This window comes from Lactuca virosa, chromosome 2 (assembly GCF_052849685.1).
Source record: "Lactuca virosa cultivar CGN04683 chromosome 2, Lactuca_virosa_CGN04683_v6, whole genome shotgun sequence".
Taxonomy (NCBI): domain Eukaryota; kingdom Viridiplantae; phylum Streptophyta; class Magnoliopsida; order Asterales; family Asteraceae; genus Lactuca; species Lactuca virosa.
Window position 1 is genome coordinate 287,660,760 of NC_136427.1, and position 12,132 is coordinate 287,672,891.

General features: G+C 39.4%; 1 pseudogene; it reads right to left on the minus strand.

Moving 5' to 3' along the window:
• Positions 1-10,648: 10,648 nt before the first annotated feature.
• On the minus strand, positions 10,649-11,914 carry LOC145158622 (mitogen-activated protein kinase 16-like; annotated as a pseudogene).
• Between the last annotated feature and the right edge of the window lie 218 nt (positions 11,915-12,132).

A 12,132-nucleotide genomic window follows, 5' to 3' on the forward strand; every position in this document is an offset into this window, starting at 1 on the left:
ACGGTTTATTTGTGAAATTAAGTGGTTAGGATTTTTTGTGAAAAAAATGATGATTTCTTGAAAAGCAAAGGACTAATTACGTAAATCTAGAAAAGATGGGGTTGGAATTGGCAAATGTGGAGAGTCAACATGGTAATTTTGAATAAGATGGAAAAATTGACGCGCTTCTTATATTAAAGCAAAAAAAAAAAAAAAAAAAAGCATCATAAAAATGCTTAAAAAAATTATGTAAACATCACCAATCTTTTTTTTGAATATATATACCAAAAATCACAGCTTTTTTAGAAATTCGCTGAAGAAAAATAAAAAATCGATTTTTTTTGGTTTTTTTTCAAAAACATTTTCAACAAAAATGCATAAAAAGTTACGAATTTTCATAATATAAAATCAAAAAAAGATTTGTGATGTCTAAGTATTTGTTTTATGCATTTTTATGATTTTTAGGGTTTCTTGTTTTCTACACACACACACACACACACACACATATATATATATATATATATATATATATATATATATATATATAAAAGTTGGATCGAGTGACAACTCAAAAATAAGTGAGGACTGCGAGGACAAATCTTTGCTGTATGATTGAAATATATATATATATATATATATATATATATATATATATATATATATATATATATATATATATATATATATATATATATATATAAAAGTTGGATCGAGTGACAACTCAAAAATAAGTGAGGACTGCGAGGACAAATCTTTGCTGTATGATTGAAAAATAGAAGGTAGAGAACTGATTTTATTTATCGTCATTATCTCGCGATATGGTATGACGTTTTAGTAATTATGTACGAGATATTGATAATTTCCAGCAAATGTTAACAGGTTTGAGCGTTAAAATGGAAAAGAAAAGGAAAAAAAGAAGGGGGGGTGGGGGGGAAGCATGCGTGCGTATGTCCTGATCGCCACCCCACCCCCTCCCTCCCCCTTCTTTATTACTTGTCCCCTAGCCATTGACTGATGATTTTTTTCCATCTATTTTATTTTTTGGCCATAAATTTTTTTTTCCTTTTAAAAAAATCTGAAAAAACTAAAGTTCTTAAAATTTAATTCTTTACAAAATGAACATAATCATGAAACTTTGAAAAAAAATAATTGTTTTATTTGTTTTACAAAAAATACTGAGAAAAAAAATTCTCCAAAAATTGTAACATCCTACTTTTGAGGTGATTCCAAAATTTTACCCTAAGTATTAATATTTTTGCATTTTAACCCATGGGTGTGTGTGATGTGGCAAAAAAGGCCCATAGTGGCATTTTTGTAAATAATAGGGCATGGGCACGTACCCGGACGTACTCTTAGTACGTAGGGCGTAAGTGGTGAGATCCCAAACGCTAATTTTTAGGGTTTGGACCCTATTTAACCAACTTTATGGCCTCCAAACCTCATCCTACATCAACCTTTGACACTTCTATACGATCTTAGCAAACCCTAGCTACTTGTTTGAGCATTCTTGACCCTTGTATGTGTTTTTGGTGGTTTTGAAGGAGAAAGAAGGAAACAGAACCACCTTGGAAGCTTGAAGGAGCTTTGTATTTGGGATCTTCACCTATCTAGCAACCTCCAAGATGTATAAAGCTTTAAACTTGGCTTATAATTCCTTAGATCTTGCTAGGCCTTGATTCATGAGCATTATGGTCCCAAGTCTTGACCTTTTTAAGTATGGCATGCTCCAACCTATTTTATGTAACATCCAGTTTCGGATCATCCGTGATTTAGGGTTCGTGGGCTGCAACCCGGGCATGAGGAAGCTTTAGGGTTGCGACGAGTTGCTAGAAGCGGAGAGCTTCTCGTCACCTTTCCATGGATATGAGGTTCATTGGACACGAAGTTATATCAAGGAAACTATGGAAGTTTGAAGTTTCGACAAGATAGGTCCCTTATTTGAGAAAGGTGGCAGCTGAGTACGCTGGGCGTACGTGTGTGTACGCTTAGCGTACTCATGTGCGTGACTTTTAAGCGGCGCCACCTAGTACGCTGGGTGTACTAGGCTCAGAGTGAAAACCCTAAATGAGGGGGTGTCCCTATATAAAGAATAAGATGGCCTCATTCCTGGACACCATCCTCAGAGAATCAACCCTCTCAAACCCTAATCCTCGTTCTTGAGCTTGTGTGTGTCCATTTGAGAGCATTTGAGTGATCTTGTGTTTCTTTGGAGTGAAGAAGGAGCCTTGAAGAAGAAGGAGTGGGATTCCAGGCTTTGGGTCTGAGCGTATCTGAGTTGGAAGCTTCATGTTGAGGTATAAAGCTCAAAGCTTTCTCACTCTTTTGATTTATGCATCATTCTAGTGTCTTTTAGGGTTTTAGTCCCAAAGTTGGAGACTTTATGAGATATTGAGCTCCAGAGTTTATTATCAGCTTCTTTGAGTGTCTTTAGGAGTATAGTGCCATAAAATCAAGATTTTGACGTTTTAATCAACCCATGCATGAGATATGAGCATTTTGAGATAAGAGAATGAGAGTTTTGGGTGTTTGTGACTTTATCAGCCATGCAAAGGCTTAAAGTCATAAACTTTATGGAATAAGAGCCTCTAGGGAGTCCAGATCTATGATATAAGCTAAGGTCTTAACGGGTTAAGACCAAGAAAGTGAGAAAAGCCATACTGGACGTACGCCGAGCGTAATCCTAGTACGCCCCGCGTACTGGGTTGGTGTTCCCGATTAGATTTCGTGCATGCTTGTGTACGCTGAGCGTACCAAGGGAGGTATGCCCCGCGTAACCTCCTTGTGGGCTTTTTGGACTAAATCTTATTTTGGGCCTTAAGGGTTGGGCCTGGATCTTTGGGCTTGTGTACTAGAGATTTTGAGCAAAGAAATATTATATATATGCCATGGGCCCTTATGTTGGGCTTGTCGCTTGGACTTGAGAGTTGGGCCTCGAGAGAGCCCATTCATTATTGGGCCTTGGTGGGCCCAATAAGTTTTAGGTTATTGATGGGCTAGTTAGTGGACTACCCTTAGACCTAAAGAGTGAGGATTTGGACTTAGATCTTAATTGGGTAATTGTGGATTTTGGTCCATTGTTAGAGGCCGGTGCAACAACAGCATCTATAGGAGTTGTTCATCATTTGAGGTGAGTCTTCTCACTATACTTACCATGAGTGGTATCTTTGTGTGACCGAGATGTGTTATGTGCTTACCTGTGTATTGTGATATTCTGCGTTATGTCTTTGTGATTTTTGCTGAGTATTTTTATTATTATCAACTTACTAAGTTAGGACCGGAGGGTCCACTCGAGTTTTGGGACCGGAGGGTCCCACTGAGACACATTGATAGGAGGGTCTTATCTGAGTATAGCCATCAGAGGCTAATGAGATATGTGTGGTATTTTGGGGAACTCATTAAGCTTCGTGCTTACCGTGTTATGTGATCTGTGTTTCAGGTTCTTTTCAGGATCGCGGGAAGGTGCCGATTTGATTATACACACCAGAGAAAGAGTCATGTTTTGAGGATCCTGGATTATTGATCGAAAAATTATGGAGTTGCGTTTTGTAAATTAGCTAAATGGGATTTTTTGTGAAATGTGTTATGAGAATTATGTGATTTTAAAATGAAAAAATTGTTTGAAAATTTATGGTGTTACATTTTAACTGTCCTTTCAGACGTTTTGAGAAGTTTAGTAGCATAAAAGTAAGGTCTTGGCTCTTAATTCTTCCTCATGCATGTGCTTGGTGGTCTTAATGGGTTATGAGGTTGGGGTTTCTAGCATTTAGCAATTATTGGCCATGCAAGACCATAAAGTTGGAAACTTTATGGTCAAGAACAATATTTGGGACTTGGATCTGCATTTCGGACATAAAAGATTAATTATTAAGCACTTATTGTATAATATCCCAAAAATACAGAGAAAAAATTTGTTTTTAAATTCATTCAAAACATACGATACTCATATCAAATCAGTCAAAAGTGTATCATAGCAACATATTATCAGTGTACAACTTCCCAAAATCTCAAAATGCGGAAATCACATGGTGATGAGGTGCGATCAGGCCGTGCCCTTCCCCTTTGAACTGCAAGTACTTGAAACATAAATTGAAAACTGTAAGCACAAAACATAGTGAGTTCCCTCAAAATACCCCCTACTATACAATATACAGCCAAGCATATATGGGTTCTTGCAATCCCCTTCAGTCTATTTCGACAAGATACATTCAAGCATATCTAGGTGCTTGCAATCCCCTTCGGTCTATTTCAACTGGATACCGTCAAGCATATTTGGGTGCTTGCAATCCCCTTCGGTCTATTTCCACCAGATATCGGGTCTATTTCAACGCATATAAATACCATATAATATCATAACAAAGAATCACAGAGTCATCAAGCAAACACAGGCAGGATCGGGGTCTCACCTGGCTACGTTGGTCGTAGCCACTAGTACGTGGGGCATACTCTGTCCGACCCCAAAAACCAAACCAAAAGGGCTTAATCATTAAGACATGCATCCAAACATAGATTTGACCTTCTTAGAATGTCTTAATCCATAAAGTCTAAAACTTTAAGCCTTTGCATGGCTGAAAAGGGCTTAAATCTTAAAACTCTAACTTAATCCAAACTCATAACCACCAAACTCTTTCATATCTAGAAAGGGACCATCAAGCAACCATTTTTATGAATCTACAAGACCTAACATTGATGAAAGGACAACTAATATGCTCTGGAGTGTCCCAAACTCATAAAGGTCCAAACTTTGGGAAAAAAAAGTTCATAAAACCCAACTACAACGTTAAAAAAGGAAACACATCAAGGTATAGACTTTATACCTTCAAAAGATGCACAAGGAGGAGTAGTTTTTGTATCTATAAGCTTGAAAGCAACACCTACTTCTTTAATTGTCTTCTTCTTCAACAAATAAGCACCAAAAGTTACTAATAAACTCCAAACTCTCACAAACAAGGCTTAAACTCAAGATTAGGGTTTTTAAGGGAAGGCGGCTGATAAGGAATGTCCAAGGGAGGCATAAGGTGGTTTAAATAGGGAAGTAAACCCTTAAAATTAGGGTTTTGAAGCTGATCTAGTATACCCCGCGTACCATACGTACGCCCAATGTACTAGCATGGGTTCCTCGATCAGATCACATGAGTACGTTGCACGTACCCACATGTACACCCATCGTAGGAGATGGAATGCGAAACTCACTAAATGGGAAAAAAATATGAAAACTCAAATAGGTTAAGGGATAAAATGGAAATACCTGATATTCGGAAGCTACAATTCTCCCCCACTTGAATCAAACTTCATCCTCAAAGTCCGCTACCGGAAATAACTCTGGGTAACGCTCCCTCATCTCGTCCTTCGGCTCCCACGTCCATTCTAAACCCTTGCGATGTTGCTACTGCACCTTCACCTTCTCAACAACCTTATTCTTCAAGGTTTCCGTCTTCTTGTAGAGGATCACTACCGGTTTTCTAATGTAGTTTAGGAAATGATCTACCTGAATAGCCTCCAATGGAACCACTGCGGAATCATCAACCAAACACTTCCGTAGCTGAGAGACGTGAAAAGTGTTGTGAATCTGACTGAGTTCCTACAGAAGATCCAATCGATAAGCTACCCTGCCTACTCGGGTTACAACCCTGAAAGGACCGATATACATGGGGCCCAGCTTGCCCCGCTTCCTGAATCGAATGACACCTTTCCAAGGTGACATCTTTAGGAGAACCATATCCCCAACCTGAAACTCTAGGTTTGATCGGCGCTTTTCGGAATAGCTCTTCTGCCGACTTTGATCTGTCTGAAGTCTACTCTGAACCTATTGAATCAACTCGCTAGTCTTGAGTACCACCTCGGTACTCCCCATGACTCATTGACCGACCTCACCCCAGTATATTGGGGTCGTACATTTCCTCCCATAGAGCATCTCAATATGAGGTCGACCAATGTTGGCGTAGTAACTATGGTTCAGTCACTCTGACCAACCGTCTGCGGGTGAAAGGCCATTCTGAAATGCATACGAGTACCCCAGCTCTTCGTGGAACCTCTTCCAAAACCTGGAAGTAAGCCAAACATCCCTGTCTAAAATCACTGAAACCGGCACCCGTGTCGTGCCACAACCTCCATGATATAAATGTCAGCCAACTTATCTGCAAAGATACTCTCCTAAACCGGAATAAAGTGCGCAACCATGGTCAATCGAACCACGATTACCAAAATCAAATCCACTCCGTGCGATGTCCGAGGCAATTTCATAATGAAATCTATGGTAATCACTTCCCATTTCCAAACGGGAATGGCTAACGGCACCATCTTGTCATGAGGCCACTGATGTTTGGCCTTGACTCTCCTGCAATTCAAGCACCTCTTGACATACCAAGCTATAATCCGCTTCATACAGGGACACCTATAATCAGTATGAAGGTCTCTATACATCTTCCTTGTCCCTGGGTGAATGGAAAATATCGATTTGTGCGCCTCCTCCATCAGAACCTAATGCGCACCACCCCAATAACAGACCCACACCGTCCGATGGAGAGTCAATAAACCCCGGCTATCATAATCGAAGGAAGCCACCTGACCCACTATGCGCTCACTCTTTCAGTGCTCTTCCTTCATAGCCTCGTCTCGAATCTGCTCCAAGAGTGGAGTAATCACTGTCATCCTCATACAGATATCCCTGATCGGAGCCACGACCGCCTTACAGCTGAGAGCATCGGCCACCACATTGGCCTTCCCTAGATGGTAAAGGATCTCATAATCACAATCCTTCACCACATCCAACCACTGACGCTGCCTCATATTCAAATTTGGCTGATCCATCAAGTACCTCAGACTCTTGTGATCTGTGTAAATAATACAGAGGACCCTATAGAGGTAATGTCGCCAAATCTTGAGGGCGAAAACCACAACCCCCAACTCCAAATCATGTGTCAAATAATTCACCTCATCAGGCTTCAGCTGCCTTCAAGCGTAAGCAATAACGTGACCCATATGCATCAAAACCACACCCAAATACAAGATCGATGCATTGCAATAAACCACGAAATCCTTAATACCCTCTGGCAGGTTTGGAATCGCCGCCTCGCACAATCTCTATCTCAGGGTCTCAAACGCTGCCTGCTGCTTAGGCCCCCAATGAAAAGTGGCAGTCTTCTTCGTCAGTCGAGTCAGAGGAACAACTATCTTGGTGAAATCCTGAATAAATCTCTGGTAAAAACCTGCTAACCCAGGGAAACTCCGAATCTCAGATGGAGATCTCGGAACCTCCCACGTCATCATGGCCTCGACCTTGGATAGATCAACCAGAATACCATTCTGGTATACAAGGTGCCCTGAAAACTATACCTTGTGCAACCAGAACTCACACTTGGAGAACTTCGCATACAGTCTCTCCCTCTTCAGGATCTCCAATACCTCCCTCAAGTGCTCTTCATGCAGCTGCTGGGTCTTGGAATAGACCAGGATGTCATCGATGAATACAATCACAGACCGATCCAACATCGGTCGGCACACGTGGCTCATGAGGTACATAAGGCGGCTGGAGCATTGGTGACCCCAAAGGGAATCACTACGAACTCGTAATGACCATAAAGAGTTTGAAAGGTCGTCTTCTGCACATCGTCCTCCCTGACCCTCTTCTGATGATAACCCGAACGAATATCAATCTTGTAAAACCAAGATTCACTTTGAAGTTGGTCAAACAAATCGTCAATCCTCGGGAGTGGATAACGGTTTTTCACCGTTTGCTTATTCAGCTGCCGGTAGTCAATACATATCCGATGTGACCCATCCTTCTTCTTTATAAACCGGATCAACGCTCCCTAAGGCGAACTACTCAGTCGAATGAACCCTTTGTCTAATAGCTCCTACAACTATGTAGACAACTCCTGCATCTCCTAATGAGCTTAACAATATGGTGCTTTGGCTATCGGAGCCGCACTAGGAACCAAGTCAATTAGGAACTCCACTTGCCTCTCCGAAGGCACTCCATGCAAATCCTCCGGAAACACATATGGGTACTCCTACATACAATCGGCACATCATCTACAATCACCTTACACTTCTCCCGGGTATCCATAACATAGGCAACGAAACCAGAACAACCCTAATGAAGATAACATCTTGCCCTAGCCGCTGAGCATAGAACCAGACCGTGCTGAATGCCCTCTCCATGGACCACCAACTCTCCCCTACTTGGGGTCCAAACATACACCATCTGAAGCTCATAACCAATCATCGCCCCATTAGGGCTCAACCAATCTATCCCCACTATAACCTTGTTCTCGCGGAAAGGAATTGGAACCAAGTCGATCGAATACTGCTCGCTAAACATCTTTAAAACACAATCTCGATGAACACTTGATGCCCGGACCGATTGATCATCCACAATCTCAACCTCCAATGGACAATCCAAGTCTCCCGGACCTCCGAAAAACATCTTGCTTAGTGCAAGAGACACGAAAGATCGGGTAGCCCCTGAATCAGACAATATCAAAGCAGAGATACCATTCACAAGGGACGATCCTAAAACAAAATACACAAATATAAGCAGAGAAATCAAAATAAATAAAGAGTTAGGAGAAGAGATATACCATCACCACATCCGGTGCAGCACGTGCCTCTTTGACTGTCATCTGGAAAGCCCTACTCCTTACAATAAGTGCATCTACCTTGCCCTGGCGATCGTCAATAATCCGTAGGGTCGCTAGAGCAGGTGCTACGACGAGTCCTCCTAATGCTAAACTTGGCCAGTTGGCCTTCTTGTGGCCCCTCTGATTGTAATGAAAAAAAATCAGATCTGATGTTTGGGTGGTGATGATAGCAGCAGTGCAATCCTTGCTAAAGTGCCCTGTCTTGCCACATTTGTAGCAGCCCAGACCACCCACTCTACAAATCCCATCATGCGACCTTCCGCATTTGCTATAGCGGCTCCGGCCCTACTGGCCCTTCAAACTGGAGTCGAAACCCTTGGTTTTCTTCACCGAAACCCTTGGTTAAGGCGGAGCACCAGCATCCACATGGCCCTTTGCAACCTCTAGAGATTCCCCAGTGGAAGTGGGACACTAATAGAAAAACAGCCTTTTACGATGCGCAATGCGTGTCGTAAAACGCTCAGACGACGCGCAAATGCGTGTCAAGGAAGGCCCTGTCATAACGAGAGACGACATGCTTTTGCGCGTCATCTATAGACGACGCGCATTTACGACGCGCATTTATGGCACACAATGCGTATCATTAAAGCCGTTGCCAAGAAAGGACATGTCATAAATGAAGATGACACACATTTTTGCCTATCGTAATTTTAATTTTTAAAAAAAAAATTATTTATTGATTTACTAATTTTCAAATTAAATTTGCATTTCATGTCTCATAATAGAAAATAAAATACCATATACAAAAAATACAATCCATTGCACAAAAGTTAATGTCGTACAAATAATCATTCCAATAGTTGACAAATATTTGTACATTATTATTAAGAGGTTTTCCCTAACTATATAACCTAGTACTACATTGCTATTTCCTTAGTTTGTGTACATTGTTGTAAGCAAGTGTGTATTAAAGCACCTTCCATGCAGTAGTACCCCCTTGACCAATGCTAGTATCAGAACATAAAGCACCTTTCTGCACAAAAAAACAACAATCAGTCAACAAAGAGTCAACATTCTTTAAAATACTATATGAACCTTCTTAAGTGATGCACATGGACCAAGAATACCCTGAATTACAATTTACAATTTACAACAAAAACAAGAACTGATTGAGACAACCTAGAAGAATAAAATGTTAGGTCAACTTAGCTAAGTATTGAATCCATATGTAATGAATACAATCACAAATGCAAGTGATTAATGTCATTAATGGCATAATTTGTTGCCCTTGTCTTACCTTTATTAGCACCATATATCTCGTCTCATTTCACCTCAAAAATCAAAAAATTCAAATATCCATGATTTGGACCTAAGAACATGGGAATACAAAGATACAAATAATATTTAATAACATTGTCCCAAATATAAACACTAAGAGATGGTGATAGAAGAGAGCGAAAAATGTTATCATATCTCACGAGGGATGTTGCTGATTTGTCTTTCTTCCAACATGTCTTTGTTGTTCAACTTGTACTTATTCGTATGTGCATAATGATTGCTTTCTGCCATAACAAACAACATTCATCATGTAAACGATATTTAAAAAAAAAACACACAAACATTTCATTCCATGATGATTTATTTATAGTTACCTTGCCATGTTGAGTGTTGGTAACTCGTAATTTTTGTGTTATTGAGCCGTTACCATTTCCAGGAAGAGAGTTACTGCTAGCAGGTTCCAAATGCAACTGAAGAATTTAAAAAATAACTTTTTTTTACCAAAATTTAGTATAAAATAATAAATAAATAAACATACTAGGTGGTGGAGGGGTAGGACCAAATCTGTCTAATAAATCCATCATAGGTGAAGGTGATGAAAGGTTGCCTAATGGAGTAACTGAAGTTTTAATAATATTATTATTATCTTGATTTATTGATAATATATCATCATGTGGTGTAGATGAACCATTTTGATGAGTAGCTGAATAAACATACCTCTGGGTTCCGGGTTTCAGGTCAAATTAAAAACTCTTCACCAACCCGTGACCCAACAATAGTCAAATTAAGTCTTTGACAAATCTCCATGTATATTACACTAAGTAAAATCGCTGCCAAAAGGGTAGTTTATATATATAAGCAGTTGGTGGATCATTGAATGCAACCCTTGAAAGACCAAAGTCACAGATCTTGAGTTTGCAATCCGTATTGGCCAAAATATTTTTGGGTTTTAGATCTCTGTGAAAGACATTTGCTGCAAAAGAAGTAATTCACAATCAGGATACACAAAAATATAACAAGGCATGATTACTTCAAACAATTAAACAAATACTCATATCATCAGATGATAACACTGTATGACCTAAGTGTATGTATTTCAGTCCTCGAAGAAGCTGATAAAGAAAGAATTGATGGTGTTCTGGTGTTAAGTCATCGTTTCCTTTAATAACCTGATGTAGACCAGATCCCATAAGCTCAAAAACCACATATATGTCTTTGAATTCGCTTCTTGATGGTGGCAATAAGATGTGTTTGATTTCCACAATGTCTGGACGACGAAGGAGCCTAAGGAGCTTAATCTCACGCATGATACTAGCAGCAACAGAAAAATGTTCGAATATATCATTTATCTTTTTGATTGCTACTTTTTCACCAACATGAGTATCATATGCAGAACATACAATACCAGAGCTTCCTTTACCAATAATTTGTACCTACTCCCTTCACCAAATTCACTGAAAAAGTTTGCTTCTGTAGGTTCCTGCAACAGTCTCCTAGGGTTATTATAATAGATGAATACTAGAAGTTATCTGGAAAATATTTCTTTTATTTTATTTTGTGATTAAGCCCTCATTTTATATACAAAGATACAATGCAAATAGGAAACTAGATAAGGGTAGCATGAGTATTTTGTGTAACCCTATTTCATAAATGTCATCTAGTATTTCTCCTCAAATATGATCTATTTAATGGATTTGTAAGAATGTCAGCAAGTGAAAGGATGAGAAAAAATATGTTAGTCAAATGTTTTCCCACAAAACCCTCAATTTTTTTTTTCATTATAAATATAAGTTGTGTACTTTTGGATACTTACCAGACTTGTAGTATGTCGCTAAAAACCTTCTTCTTTGTGCTTCCTAATACCAACATCAGGATTTGTAGAGATGAAAGTGTTGTTGTCAACCCGACCTCTGGATACCTTTCCAGAACTTTCCTCACCCATAACATTGCCATTGTCATTACTTGATAACTTTTAATCATCATGGGCTGAAAAAGATGAACAAATCAAGATTATATAGTAATAATTTTGAGTTCTCTACCACATGCATTATATAAGTCTAGTTATTATATACCCTCATAGTAGATGACCAGATGAATGTCTCATAAGCATTGGAACAAGTACAAACGAGCATTATTATTTATCAAACAAATTTGTACTAGTTTTAAGAGTGTAAAGAAGATAATCAAGTATATAAAGACTACTACGGAGTGGCCCTGTGAAAGGTTCCAATTTAGGCATGCCCCATCACCTTGGCTACAGAAAAAACTTATCAAGAATCAGGCTTCAGAGCAAAAC